General features: G+C 41.1%; 1 long non-coding RNA gene across 1 annotated transcript in view; it reads left to right on the forward strand.

Annotated features, from left to right (window-relative positions):
• The first annotated feature begins 8,899 nt into the window (after nucleotides 1-8,899).
• LOC110340669 overlaps nucleotides 8,900-12,795 on the forward strand; it is a 52,729-nt gene continuing 48,833 nt past the window's right edge. Inside the window, exon 1 of the long non-coding RNA XR_005877723.1 lies at nucleotides 8,900-9,129. This is a non-coding gene — a long non-coding RNA (uncharacterized LOC110340669). The remainder of the gene's footprint in view (nucleotides 9,130-12,795) is intronic.

Raw genomic sequence — 12,795 nt, forward strand, 5'->3', positions numbered from 1 at the left:
TGTAATGTGGCCTTCAAAGGTCTTGGGAATTTCTGACCTTAAAGCTTTTTGAGTAACAATCTTCATGGCCTCCCTTTTGGAATGGTGCTATTCCCTGCCTGCTGTCCTCTTGGTAGGCATTTTATATAACTTACATATCAAAGTGCTGACTTGGCTGCACACTTTTGGATTGAATGCCCTGTTACATGCTTTGTGCAGATTTTAGAGTTGTCCAGCATTCTATAGCTGATAGCACCCCACCTGTTTCTATGGCCACAGCTTCTCTTTTGCCTATGACCCTCCTGCCTCTCTCTCATGATCCAAACTGATCAATCAAGGATAACTTCCTGTCTCAGAATCTTTAATTAAATCACACCGGAAAAATTCTTTCATTATTCAAGGTCTGTGTGTTCACAGATGTTGGGATGTTGGGATGCGGTTTTCCTTGTCTATCAGTCACACTTGTGATTGGTATTGAACTTTCAGGCATGACCCTTTGGAAGGTAAGGCTTCTGGAATCTCCCATATCTTGTTGATCTGGACATCTGAGAAGTTTATGGGTATAGGTGTCTGTGGACCCCACTGGGTTCTGAAACATTAACATATTTGTTTCTGTCCAGCTAGGAAGCATCCTCTTAAAGATGAAAGCAACTCTCATGGGCTTATTTAACAACAGGAAGTTGGTGTGAACACCCACCCACACTTCTTCATGAATGCCGTTTTTATTCTTTTTTTTTAATTTTGTGTTTAAATAGTTTAAATTTAAAGGTAGATAACCTCGCCCTAGGAATAACTACCAAACTCCTTAGAGCTACTAAGATACATTCATTTGCCACTTGTTACCAGCAATCAATGAGCTTAGGGAGAAATGGATCATTGAGCTGTTAGGCTCAATGTACGTCACAGACAAGGATCTCACTGCTGAACCAGCTACCCATGATAGCGTTCTCCTTTTCATGTGCAATATGAACACCTATAGAGTGCACAGAATCTATTTGTATATTTTCTTCAGACAACCTCTTGTTAAGTATGATTTGTGATACAATCATGAAACAATGTGAGATTCCCATAATAAAATCATAATATTCTACATGCTACCTTGGCCTCAAATTCATGAACTTCCATAGAAACTTAACGAAGTTAAAATATTAAAAGGAAACAGATTGGATTAAAATGACACTGTTCATATTCTAACATTATTTTCATGCCTGGTTATTAAAATAAAATACACATGCAAATATTTACCTTCTGACTGATATGAAAAATGAGTTATTGCTTGGTCTATAGGAATACTAGTTATCATGTGACTAATTTTGCAGATAGTTGACATTTGATATCACTATGCTGTGGCTGCATCTTTCCCAAGGCGTACAGCTTTTGTCTGCAATATTGAAATGGACTCACACATTATGTGTTTTAGCCCTAGGAGGGAAAGAAAGAAAATGAAAAGCAGTCATGGTTTTCTCTGGTGACTTGGCTTAGAACTATTCTTATAACTGGGTTACATTCTTTTGGTGAATTCCTTTTCACATGAGCCAAGCAAGTTCTTGAGGGGGTTGTGAAACATAACATTCCCAGATAACGTGCATCAAACCTAGGACCACTGACACTGTGATATCATGATAACATGTTGTGTTAACATGTATTGTTTTCACTATGAAGTCATGTTACCTGAACTATGGCTCTCAAGAGTCACCATCTGGTTATGTCTCTGCAAGGGGTTTCTGTTGCTCATGAAATTCTCAAAATGTTAGCTGTTCCTGCCTTATTTGGCACTTGGCTCATTTGTAGCCCCACAATAAATGGCTTTTCCCCATGGTTCTCCCCTACTTCCTACTATCCTATTTCAGTTTCTTTCTTTGCTTACTTCCAGCCTCAGGGTATGTGCAAGGTTCCTGACACCAACTCCTGTCCCTCTCTCTAACTGCCTGCACTCAGGTACTTCTTCCTCACAAGTCAGATTTTTCATCTAATGTCACTTGTTATACGTCTCTTTCTAGATCCACTCCCCTGATTAGGCTAGAAACCCTGTTAGAATCTCCAAGACATCACTGCACTTAATTTCATACCATACATGATTACTTGAATTAGATGCTTGGTTGGATAAATACTTAGTTTACATCTATCCCTGACAGATTATGCAAGCATAGTGAAGGCAAGTTCCAATTGCATGTTACCTATAATTAAATCTCAGGGTCCTAGAAAGGTGACCACTGTTTATTAAACATTGCTTTTACTTATTCCTCTAATGAATAAAGCATGCAGGAAGTTGATCCTAGAATTTTGGACAGCATATTTACCAAACTGTGGAATGAGCTAGCATACAGTCTACTTGAGAAATACACAACACTTTGTGGCATCAAGCTTGAGTGATTCAGTGAATAGCTGATCCACAAACAATTGTGATGTTATGGAAGGTAATTATTGCCTAACCAATTTTTACAATGGTTACTTTACTGGAAAATCACTTGATTACCGCCCTTTTCAAAAGAAGTCTTCAAAAGAAGAGATAAACAAGAACAGGGAGAGGAGCTATAATATCAATGTGGGATTTTGATCTGAACACAACTTCTGGGAGCAGTTCTGGTACTTGGAAAAACACAGAGAAGACAAGAGGTTGGGGTTGGGGGACCTGAGGAACGATGTACTTCTTTGTAACCTTTATCCGACACACAGTACCAGAATGTGTATCTTCTCGGGGTGACATGGGACTTGCTTCTCTTGTCCTCTGGAGGCTTGGCTGCAGACTTCTACCTCCAACCCAGGTTGTGGTGTCCTGTACTTAGGCGATGTCTTTTGCTTTCTTAGAAAGATGCCCAGTGATGACAGGTTTGTGACTCTTGCTTTCTTCCAGTCTTATTCTTTTGATGTTTTCATACCATGTTTATCAATTTCTTAAGGAATTCTCAACAAAGTACCCCAAACTGGGTCACATGATATTGCCATTTTCATCACCTCCTCTTCCTTTTCTTCCTCTTTCTCCTCCATCTTTGCCAGTGCTGCTGTCATCATCACACTTCCCAGAGTTTGAAATTGATGGATCTGAGGTTGCACTCTGTCCAGCATCTGTGGTGGTAAGTACATCCTCACCTCTTCAAGATTGTGGTGTAATGAGCAATGCTTGCTGTTCTGCTCATGTACACATGCCAGCTCTATGATCTTTGTGTGTCCATGTTGTTACATTGCTGTCCTTTTGGAAGGGCAATTTAGGACTCTGCTTAATGACTGGTTCTTCACAGACCCTGTTTCACAGCTGCTGGGAGTGAAGACCTCAGTATCTTTGGAGTGTACAATTCACACAAGAACAGCACTCACCTTGCATCCTAGCTAAGTTTTAACTGTCCACTTTGCACAACTTAGAGAAGGGGATCAAAATTGAGGCATAGCACAGTTCAGACTGACCTGTGAGCATGACTGAGGCAGGGTGTGGGGTTGATTGCTAATTGAGATGGGAAGGCCAAGCCACTTGTAGGCAGTTCTACTTCCTGGGCAGGTGGTCCTGAGCTATAGAAAAACGTAAGCTAAGCATGGGTCTATGAGTGAGCCAGCAATCAGCTCTCCTCTATGGTTTCTGCTTCCAGTTCTTGGTCTGACTACCTTGGTGAGGGACTAAACTGTAAGAATTTCCTCCTTTAGTTTGCTTTGGACCAAAGTCCTTTGTCACACTAATGGAAAGGAAGGTAGAACACATCCCTTCCCAGAACAGCTGACTTCCTGTCCCTGGGGACTGTAAGATGGAGGGTTTTTCTTTCAGATTCTGTGGACTGGGTCAGTCAAAGGTCAAAGGAGGAGAAATAAAGATTGGGAAAAATTACTCTTGAGGCTGCAGTCTGGTTTCTAGGACCTTCACCTTAAGGCCCATTCTATTTTTTTGCAAGTCAAAGACAAAATATATATCAGCTTTCTCTGTCTGTATGCATTCTGTATATGGTAAGTTCTCATTTTTGCTCCCAGGCAAATGAAAGCTAGTAAGAACAAAGGTCATGTTCACAGAAAGTCAAAAGAATAAAGCTCTCATCAATAATGTAATGGTTAAAATCTAGATAAATATTACCATCACTGAATTATCTCAGCTCTACAGTCCTTTGTGACCTGGGTTAGCTTTCAGGCAGTCTGGTGTTGGGTTCTTCAGAAACTGGGTGCTTCCAGGAATCATGGTGCATTCCGCTGAGTTGTCTTTGGGTCCCAGATGCTGAACTGTTTCTATCAAGAAGTCAAAGGTTCAGTTCTGTTACAGGAATAAAGACACAGAGTCTTCCTGACTGAGCTGGTCTCTCATCCCTCAAGGTTCTCTCTTCTCAGTTTGGGGTCATGCTGGTTACAACTGTGAACGGATGCTATATTCTTGGAGGTAGCATTCTCATAACACCTGGGCATCTGCTCCATAGGGGAAACAAAACAAAACAAAATTTTAAATCATCATAGCAGCTGCTTACAATTTGTTGACCCAACAACTAGCTGAATGGCCAGAATATAGCACTTTTAGTTTAGCCATGTTCACTTTGGTGGTATAGTCAGAGCTCTGTGGGAGAAGGGGTGGTGGAAATAAAAAGGTGTGAGAAGAGGTATTGACTATCAGACAGCCTTTGACCAGAGGGGAATTAAGTGTTTTAACATTAGCGAATTTGGTGAAGTTTGAATACCATTTCCAAGGGATATAGATTATGGAAAATGCTTGTTCAGTTGTATTCACTTTGTTTTTGAAGTAGAAACATCACCGAAGAAAACAGCTCCCATATGTTCTCACTTCGAAAATTTGGAATAATTAGTGTGCTTTAACGAGTCAGTAGATCTGTCTTCCATGTGAGTACCATACGGCGCTTGCAGTAAATTGGTGGTTTTCAAGTGTCATTGGCAAGGCTTGCCTGCGACTGGAGCTCAGGTGGGTGGAGGCTGTGACAATGGGAACTTATTTATTCTGCCTTAAGTAGGTGGCTGCGTTTTGCATTGCACTGGTTTGTCGCAGATCATAATAAACAGCTCATTACTAAGCCCCTCCACAAAACCCCAAAAGAACACAGTGAATGTGTCAAAAGGAAATAAATATTTACTGAATTAACTGACAGACTCGCTCACGGATATATGCCAACTTCATGTTTGTATGTGTTATTTTAACTTTCATTTTTTTCTCTCCAAACCTTCCTAAAATGTCTGCGTTTTTGTTCCCACAGAATAGCCTCAGTGTAAACCAACTCCTGTCTAAACATCTTGCCCTGATCTTTACCACTGTTTGGAATCTTGCTCCATAAACAGGGAAGGCTGTCAGAGATTCTGAAGCACCTTTAAAATTTAAAACAACCTCTAAGGTTCAACTGTCACTCTCTGGAGGTCTTATTTGATTCCCTAATTTTGAGAGCATGCAGGGGAGAGGTCACAGGCCTCATGCATGAGCAGGCCAAGGTTCAGTGAAGTCCACTCATTTGACTTTCTTTTTTTCTTTTCTACAAGCTTAGACATCAAACACCAAACTATTCCATGTCCTCAGTGAATTGACATGGAGTACACGTGCAGCAGCAGGGGTGTGGAAAAACTATAAAACAGAACAAAAACAAGGAGACGGTGTCTCACCTGAGGACTCAGGAAACTTTATTCGAGCAAGAAGAATTTGAAATGGGTATAGTGGACCAAGGAGATGCATGGGTCTGGGAAAAGCGATTGGAAAAGAAGGACAATGTCAGAGTGGGGTGATGGCATGTCCAAAAGTCCTGAGAGATAAAAATGAGTCAATTATGTGGAAATAAATAGAAGAAATGTGACTGTGGAGGAGTAAGACAAAACTGAGGAAGGTGAAAAAAAAACAGTGTTGAAATGAAAAGTTTAGACTTTTGAGATGGGTCTACAGAGATGGCTCTGTGGTTAAGAATACATATAGTTCTTGCAGAGAATGCAAGTTTGGTTTCCGGCACCTACAGCAGGTGGCTTCCAACTGTAACACCAGCTCCAGAGGATTTACCACCATCTTCTCCTGGTCTCTACGAGAAGCCTGCACCTGTATGCACAATTAAATTTAAGACAAACAGCTTTGGGAAAAAAGTTTGAAATGAACTAATGAGATTAATGCTATTCTTCCCATGAAGTGATGGAGTCCAGGGGTGTTTAACTGCTTAAGGAAGGATCCCTTGCTTGAGTGAGGGTCTCAGCATGGGGCCCCAGATAGACTTGAACTTGAACTCATGATTGCAATGTTTCCATCTTCTGAGTGCCAGCTTCAGAGGGATGAACCATTCACAAGGATGAACTATTGTGCCTGGATGGAGCTGTTCCTTTGATTAGACTATTGACAGTGATTAATCCCTGAGAAGGTAGAAGTTACCACATAGAAACCACCAACAATGTGAAGGCAAGTGACTTTGCTTGAGAAAAGCTAATTGTGTCTGGAACTCTGTGACTAGGGTGATTTTTGAAATTTTGTGTCAATATTCTTTTATAGGTAAAGTTATGGCTTATTGATTTTCCTAAATAAGTTGTAATTGATGTTCTTTTTTCCTATTAATTGATGAGTTAAAGTCTTTGACTTATGGCCATTTCATACCTCCACTTCTGGTAATTTTGGTTTCTCACAGCTTCGTTGTTCTGACTATTTCTTTTCATGAAGAACCTCATAGCTCACTGTCTTCTGTGCCATTTAACTCTGGACAGATGTTTCTCCTTGAACTGGTGGTTTTGGTTGACTCAAAAATACTTCTTCAGTTGTGTGTTCTTATTGGCGCAATTGTATATTTCTTCCTCTTCCTTCTCCTACACACACACACACACACACACACAGTGCTCTACAGAGAAAGAATATTCTGTGAAGAGCAGCTTCAGAGGCAGCTGTCTAGTCTACAGCAACAAGTGCATAACCTAAGTGATAAAGTAGCAATTGCTTTAGGTAGTCACCTGAAGAGGCTGTTACATAATTTCTTTTTGAAGTAGTATGGATTGAATCAAGGGTCTTAGCACACTGAGCAAGAGCTTTAGCAAATGACTATATCTCCAGCCCTAAAGGAGCTATTACTGGTGCCTTATGCTAGAAGGCTGTGATGGTACAGGGAAAAATTACTCAGCCATTAAAAAGGAAAGAAATATAACAGAAAGGTGAGAACTCAGGACCCAAGTGTCATGTTAACAGAAGTAGGAGGTCCTGAAATGCAGCAGCCAATATCTACACTTACGCCCGCAGTCAAGCCCAAAGGAGAGAGGACTGAATCTTAGCTAAAAGCTGGGAGTTTGTCTAACAAAGAGAAAAAGATGCATAAGAGATACTGGGAATCAGCTGAGTCTACCACAGTCCATCTCAAATGACAACTTGTTCCTCTATCTGCTTGAGATGATAATGGAAAGACTGGTCACTCCTTGCTTCAAATGTGACATTTGGATATTTTAGTGTAACAGGAAGACACAGCCCTATGTGTCCAAAATTAAAGCTCCAGACTGCTCTGAGAATGTGTAAATGAGTTAATTTTTCCTAAGTCTCTTAGTATATTTTTTTTCTTTTAGTGAAATGAGGCAAAGATATCAATAACTCTCCCACCTCTTTTCTTGGTGTCTTCTCATAATGCATATTATCTTTGAGGTCAATACTGTAACTCCTTCTTTGAATCCAAAAATGATAAAAGCAATTTCAGTCAGTTCTAATTGATTAAAACTCTAGATGAATGGGTATGGTCAGATGTATTCTCTCTCTCCCTCTCTTTCTCTTCCTAAAAGAGAAAGTGCACAAAGCACTGAGAAGAAAGATAGAACTGCTGATTAATTTCTGGGTGTGTCAAAACAGAGGTTTATATCAGTGCTTGAGTACCCATGGAGATAATGCTAATCTTCAAAATCAATGTTTGGCTGAGCCAGAGTTGTGTTTTCTCCTCTTGCCGTTAGCCTATGTTGGTCTAGTTTACTACTTACCCCTCATTCTACCTATCCCACTCTTATCCCACTCCAGGTCATTCACACAAAAGCAAACAGCAAATACAACATAGTGTTTTTTTCTTACATTCAAACAAATAGCTTACATACTCAATTCCAACTGCATCACTTTACTTTGCCAACTAAACTGAAGGTCCAAGGTCCCAGAGGGCACACTTCTTAAAATGCAGGTGGGCTATAACCATCTCATTTTTATTACCATGCAATGGATGGAGAGATGAAGATAAGTTAATTGACTGACAAGTGGAGACACAGTGAGCCACTTTCAACAGATGCCATTTCATGATTGATCGTTACAAGCCTGGCTTAATCATCTGAAGTGTGCTATTATCTTCCTTTTGTGGATACAAAATATGGCGGGGCCTGAGCAGTTGAGGCTTGTTCAAGATGATAGATGGTGAACTACATCCATGGAATTAAACCCAGAGTCATCTCATCCCCCAGTGCCTGGCTTTCAACGTGTTTTTTTCTTCTTCCTCTATGGCACTTATTTTACAACCCAGTCAGATTTCTCTCTGAGGGTATGACTTCCCCAGATAAAGTGGATGCACCCCAGCAGCAGCAGATAATACTTAACTGTAGTTCCACCCCCAATTTACTTGAACTGTCTGGGTTGGTGTTTTCCCAATGATCTCCCATAGTTCTTTGTCCTCTGATAACAAGTGGGAGCTGGGGAACACACTTATCAGCTGCTTCACAAGAACAAATATTTGCCAGCAGAGTAGACAGATGACAAAGAGACCACAGAGGAGTTCTTTATGTGGGGACAGCAGAGAAGGTGTACAGGTTCTGATGATTGTGATAACTGTAAAACAACAGGAAGGGCAAACTGTTGAAGGGCAGGGTGGGAGGCAGGGCCTTGCTTCAAAATCTTTCTAAGAAGAGTTGTGGCACAGTGGAGGAACAATGGAGCAAAACCTTGGCAGCGTTAGTGTGGCAATTGCTAGACACATGTTTAAAATTAAATAACAAAATCACTTTGTAGCATATAAATTAAAAATATAGGGCTTCAGTCACATTGTCAATATTCTGAGTCTTTAGGTACCACACCCAGAGCCAGTAGCAACTTACTTGGGATCACACAATTACAGGTAACCATAGAAACTTGTACTGTGCAGCCCTGGTCTGGAGCACGCAGAGGTGGACTGAAGAGAGCCATCAGTGACAGGATGGGGTTAAATAGCCCAGGGACTTGTACTGGCAGGACAGTGATACCAAGTGTCAGAGTCTTCCTACCACATTCAGCAGGTAAATGACATCAACCACATACACTTAGATTTATAATTCAATAAAATAGAAATTGTCACAGCTAGTTTCTAATTTTTAATTATCTGTGACAAAGCATGCCTAAGACCAAATATACTATTTTAACTAACACAAGTGCACATTTGGATATTCATTAAGTACATTCATGTTGTTCTATAGCCAATCTCTAGAAATGTTACATAATTGAAAATCAGTACTCAAGAACTCCCCGTCTCTTCCCCTCCCTAGTGCAGCAGTCAATCTGTATTCTATTTCCATGAATTTAACTGCTTTTGGTAACTTGTGTAAGTAGAGAATTACAATATTTGAGTTTTCTTGGCTTGTTTGGTGAGTGCTTATAACATTCAGGGTAATGTCAACATTCATCCACGTGGAAGCATGTGTCAGAATTTCTTTCCTTTTAAAATCTAAATAATACTATACTGTGCTATGATTTAAAATGTAGCAGGTATTCCCAAAAGGTACAGAGGGTGGTGTCCCGGGAAGGGCTATAGGTTCACAGGGAGGAGGAGCCTTGTGGGAGATCCTTTGGTTATTGAAAGAATGTTGTAGAAATGCAGTTCTTGAGACAGGGTGGATTAACAAGGCTGATTGTGGCTCTGGCCAGGTCTCCTGTGCTTATGGTTCAATATGCAATCACTCACTGTCTGGCTTCTTAGCATGCTCTCAACATGGTATTCTGCCATCTTGTGATGCAGTCAGTATCAGGGCTAAGTCCTTGAACTCAAAAATTTTGAGCTAAACTTTATTCCTCACAGTAGTCTCTATTTGGTGTTTTGCTACTGTAAGACAAAAGTGACTAATGCACACGACATACATGTACATCACATGACTGTCAACAACTCTTGGTTACCCTCTTCATGGCCTAGGAGTCAGAAAGAATTTGGCCTGCAAGTAGAAAAGGTATCCTTGGGCTGGGCGGAGGATCTCTGATAGTCAGTGCAGCCCAGACAAAGTGGATTTTTATTTTTGTCTGACCTAACTGGGACCCCAACATGAACCAAAGTAAGGAGTCTCTGGACATTGTTGCCATGCCCTTTTAGGAGGATTGAAGGTAGCTGCTATAAAAACACCAATCTATGGTGAATGAGGCAATACAAAAGCATGAAAAAATTCACCTGCTGGGTTTCTAGATACATCTGCAAGGCTTACCAGGTGTTCATCCCTATAGATCCAGATGTGCGAGAAAAACAGTGAACAACCAATATTGCTTTTGTTATGCAGCTGACCACAGATATTGGAAAGGATCTTTAAAAGTTAGAAAGCTTTGAGGGTATAAATAGGTCTCAATTACTGAAGATTGCTCTAAAGGTTTCTATAGAAGAAAATCAGAACAAAAGAGTAACCCAAGGATTCAGAGATATGGATAAAAGTGATCCCAGAGGGGGAAGCCAGAGACACCCCAGGAGACTGGGAGGCTAGAGAAGGACCAATGTACTTAGTGTAAACAAAAAGGATGCTGGAAAAATAAGTGCCCAAATTGGAGAAGGGGAGAATTCCCCATCCTTGACTTGGGCAAGGACTGATGCAGCTGGGGCTTCATTCTACTTAATTCCTAGGAGTCTAGGGTAACATTAAAGGTAGGGAGAAAATATGTTAAATTCCTGCTCAGTGCCTTATGCCTCTGTCCCCTAATTGGGAAAGCCTAGGCAATTGGACACTGGAAGAGGCCAGTGGCTTAAAATCTGAGGGTTTGTCTTTGTGCCTGAAGTGTCTATGTGAAAGTCTTACTAAACTAAAGATTTTGTTTTACATCCTTTATTATTAGAGTTTAAATATGCAAATATATTCCTTAATCAAATGTTCTCATAATATAAATAACTATGTACTTGCAAAACATGCATTGTGAACATGAGTCTTTGGTTGTTTCTAAGTGTAGGTATTTTCACTCTGACTGCCTTTATACTCTCTGAAAGGAGGTAACTGATACACAGAAGTCCCCATTTGCTGTGTAGCCTCATTTATTTGCCTGCCTCTTTTGATTAGCACAGTTTAGGCTTGTATGAAGATCTTCTGTGTGTTTCAAGGCTATGGGAAAATCGTCGAGTGTTATTTTCTAGGAGACAGGATGCTGCACTGGGTTCAGGCTTTCTGTGTGGCATGGGTTGAGGATTGAATTTCCTTCTCTTTCCGTGTATACTCAGCATCATTGCTTAGGAAACAAAATTCTCCTGTGCTCTTCAGCAGCTCCACTCTTTACAAACCAGTCCCTCAGAGGCATGTGCACCGGCTTCTGTTCTGATTTTTGCTTTTGGTTTTGTATTACCACCCTCTTCCTTGCAAGCTCTCTAAGTGTCCTGTATCTACAATTTTGTCCTTTATAAGGTGAATATACACTGTATGAAGAACGAGCATTCGACCCATGTAACCCACAGCAAACACCTTATGTCACATTACTCGGAAGTTTAACTCTCACTCACTCATACACTGCTGCTCCTTTCTTCTCTTGGATTTCCTGCAGCACCTTTGTAGTCATAGCCTACTCAGAGGAGCACCTACCTTCTCTTTTTTTATTTTTATTTTTTTATAATTTATTTTTAAGTTTAAATTTAGATTAGAAACAAGGTTGCTTCACAAGTCAGTTCCAGGTCCCTCTCCCTTTCCCTCCCCTCCTCCTGTGCCATCCCCCCAAACCCCCCATTATCCCCTCATTTCCCCAGGGAGGGTGAAGTCCATAGTCTGTCATTTCATCCAGGGCAGGGCCTAGACCCTCCCCCCAAGAGTTCAGGGTGAGAGTTCATCTCACATTGTTGGATGGGAGTCCAAAGTCCGTGTGTATACTCGGGATGAGTGCTGATCTACTGCCCAAGGCTCAATAGATTCCCTAGGCCTCCTCACTGACACCCACATTCAGGGGGTCTTCATCAGTCTCATGCTGGATTCCCAGGCTGATACCTGGGATTCAAAAGTTAACCTTTGTCAGGTCAGCTGTTTCTGGGGGTTAAACCAGCCCAGTCTTAATCCCTTTGGTCATCAGTCCTCCCTCTCTGTTTCTGGTTTTCTTGAGTTCAGCTCAGTGCTTAGCCATGGTAGTCTGCCTCTTCTTCCATCAGCCACTGGATGAAGTTTCTGTTTCCCAGATTCTCTGGCCATGGGATTGTAGGCTGGCACTCCCCAGATCTATGTCTAAAATCCATATATGAGAGAGTACATGCCATGTTTCTCTTTTTTGTGACTGGGTTACCTCACTCAGGATGGTTTCTTCTAGTGTCATCCATTTGCCTGCAAATCTCAGGATTCCATTGTTTTTTTCTGCTGAATAGTACTCCATTGTGTAAATATACCACATTTTCTCTATCCACTCTTCGGTTGAGGGGCATCTAGGTTGCTTCCAAGTTCTGGCTATTACAAATAATGCTGCTATGAACATAGTGGAACAGACATCCTTGTTGTAGCACCTACCTTCACTTACTGTTGCACAGAAATGTCGTCTGAGCAAAATGGCCGGCATCTCCATTGGCATTTTCCTGATTGGTAATTGATGGAAGATCATTCAGTCCACTGTCGTCAGCAGTGCTATCCTGGAGCAAGTGTGTTGGACTATGTAAGAAAGTTAGCTGAGCAAGCCAGTAAGCAGCACTCCTCCCTGATTTCTGCTTCAGTTCTGAGGGACTGTGATGAGGACATTGCTTGCTCCACCAGGAGGAA

This window comes from Mesocricetus auratus, unplaced genomic scaffold (genome assembly GCF_017639785.1).
Source record: "Mesocricetus auratus isolate SY011 unplaced genomic scaffold, BCM_Maur_2.0 Super-Scaffold_100006, whole genome shotgun sequence".
NCBI lineage: Eukaryota > Metazoa > Chordata > Mammalia > Rodentia > Cricetidae > Mesocricetus > Mesocricetus auratus.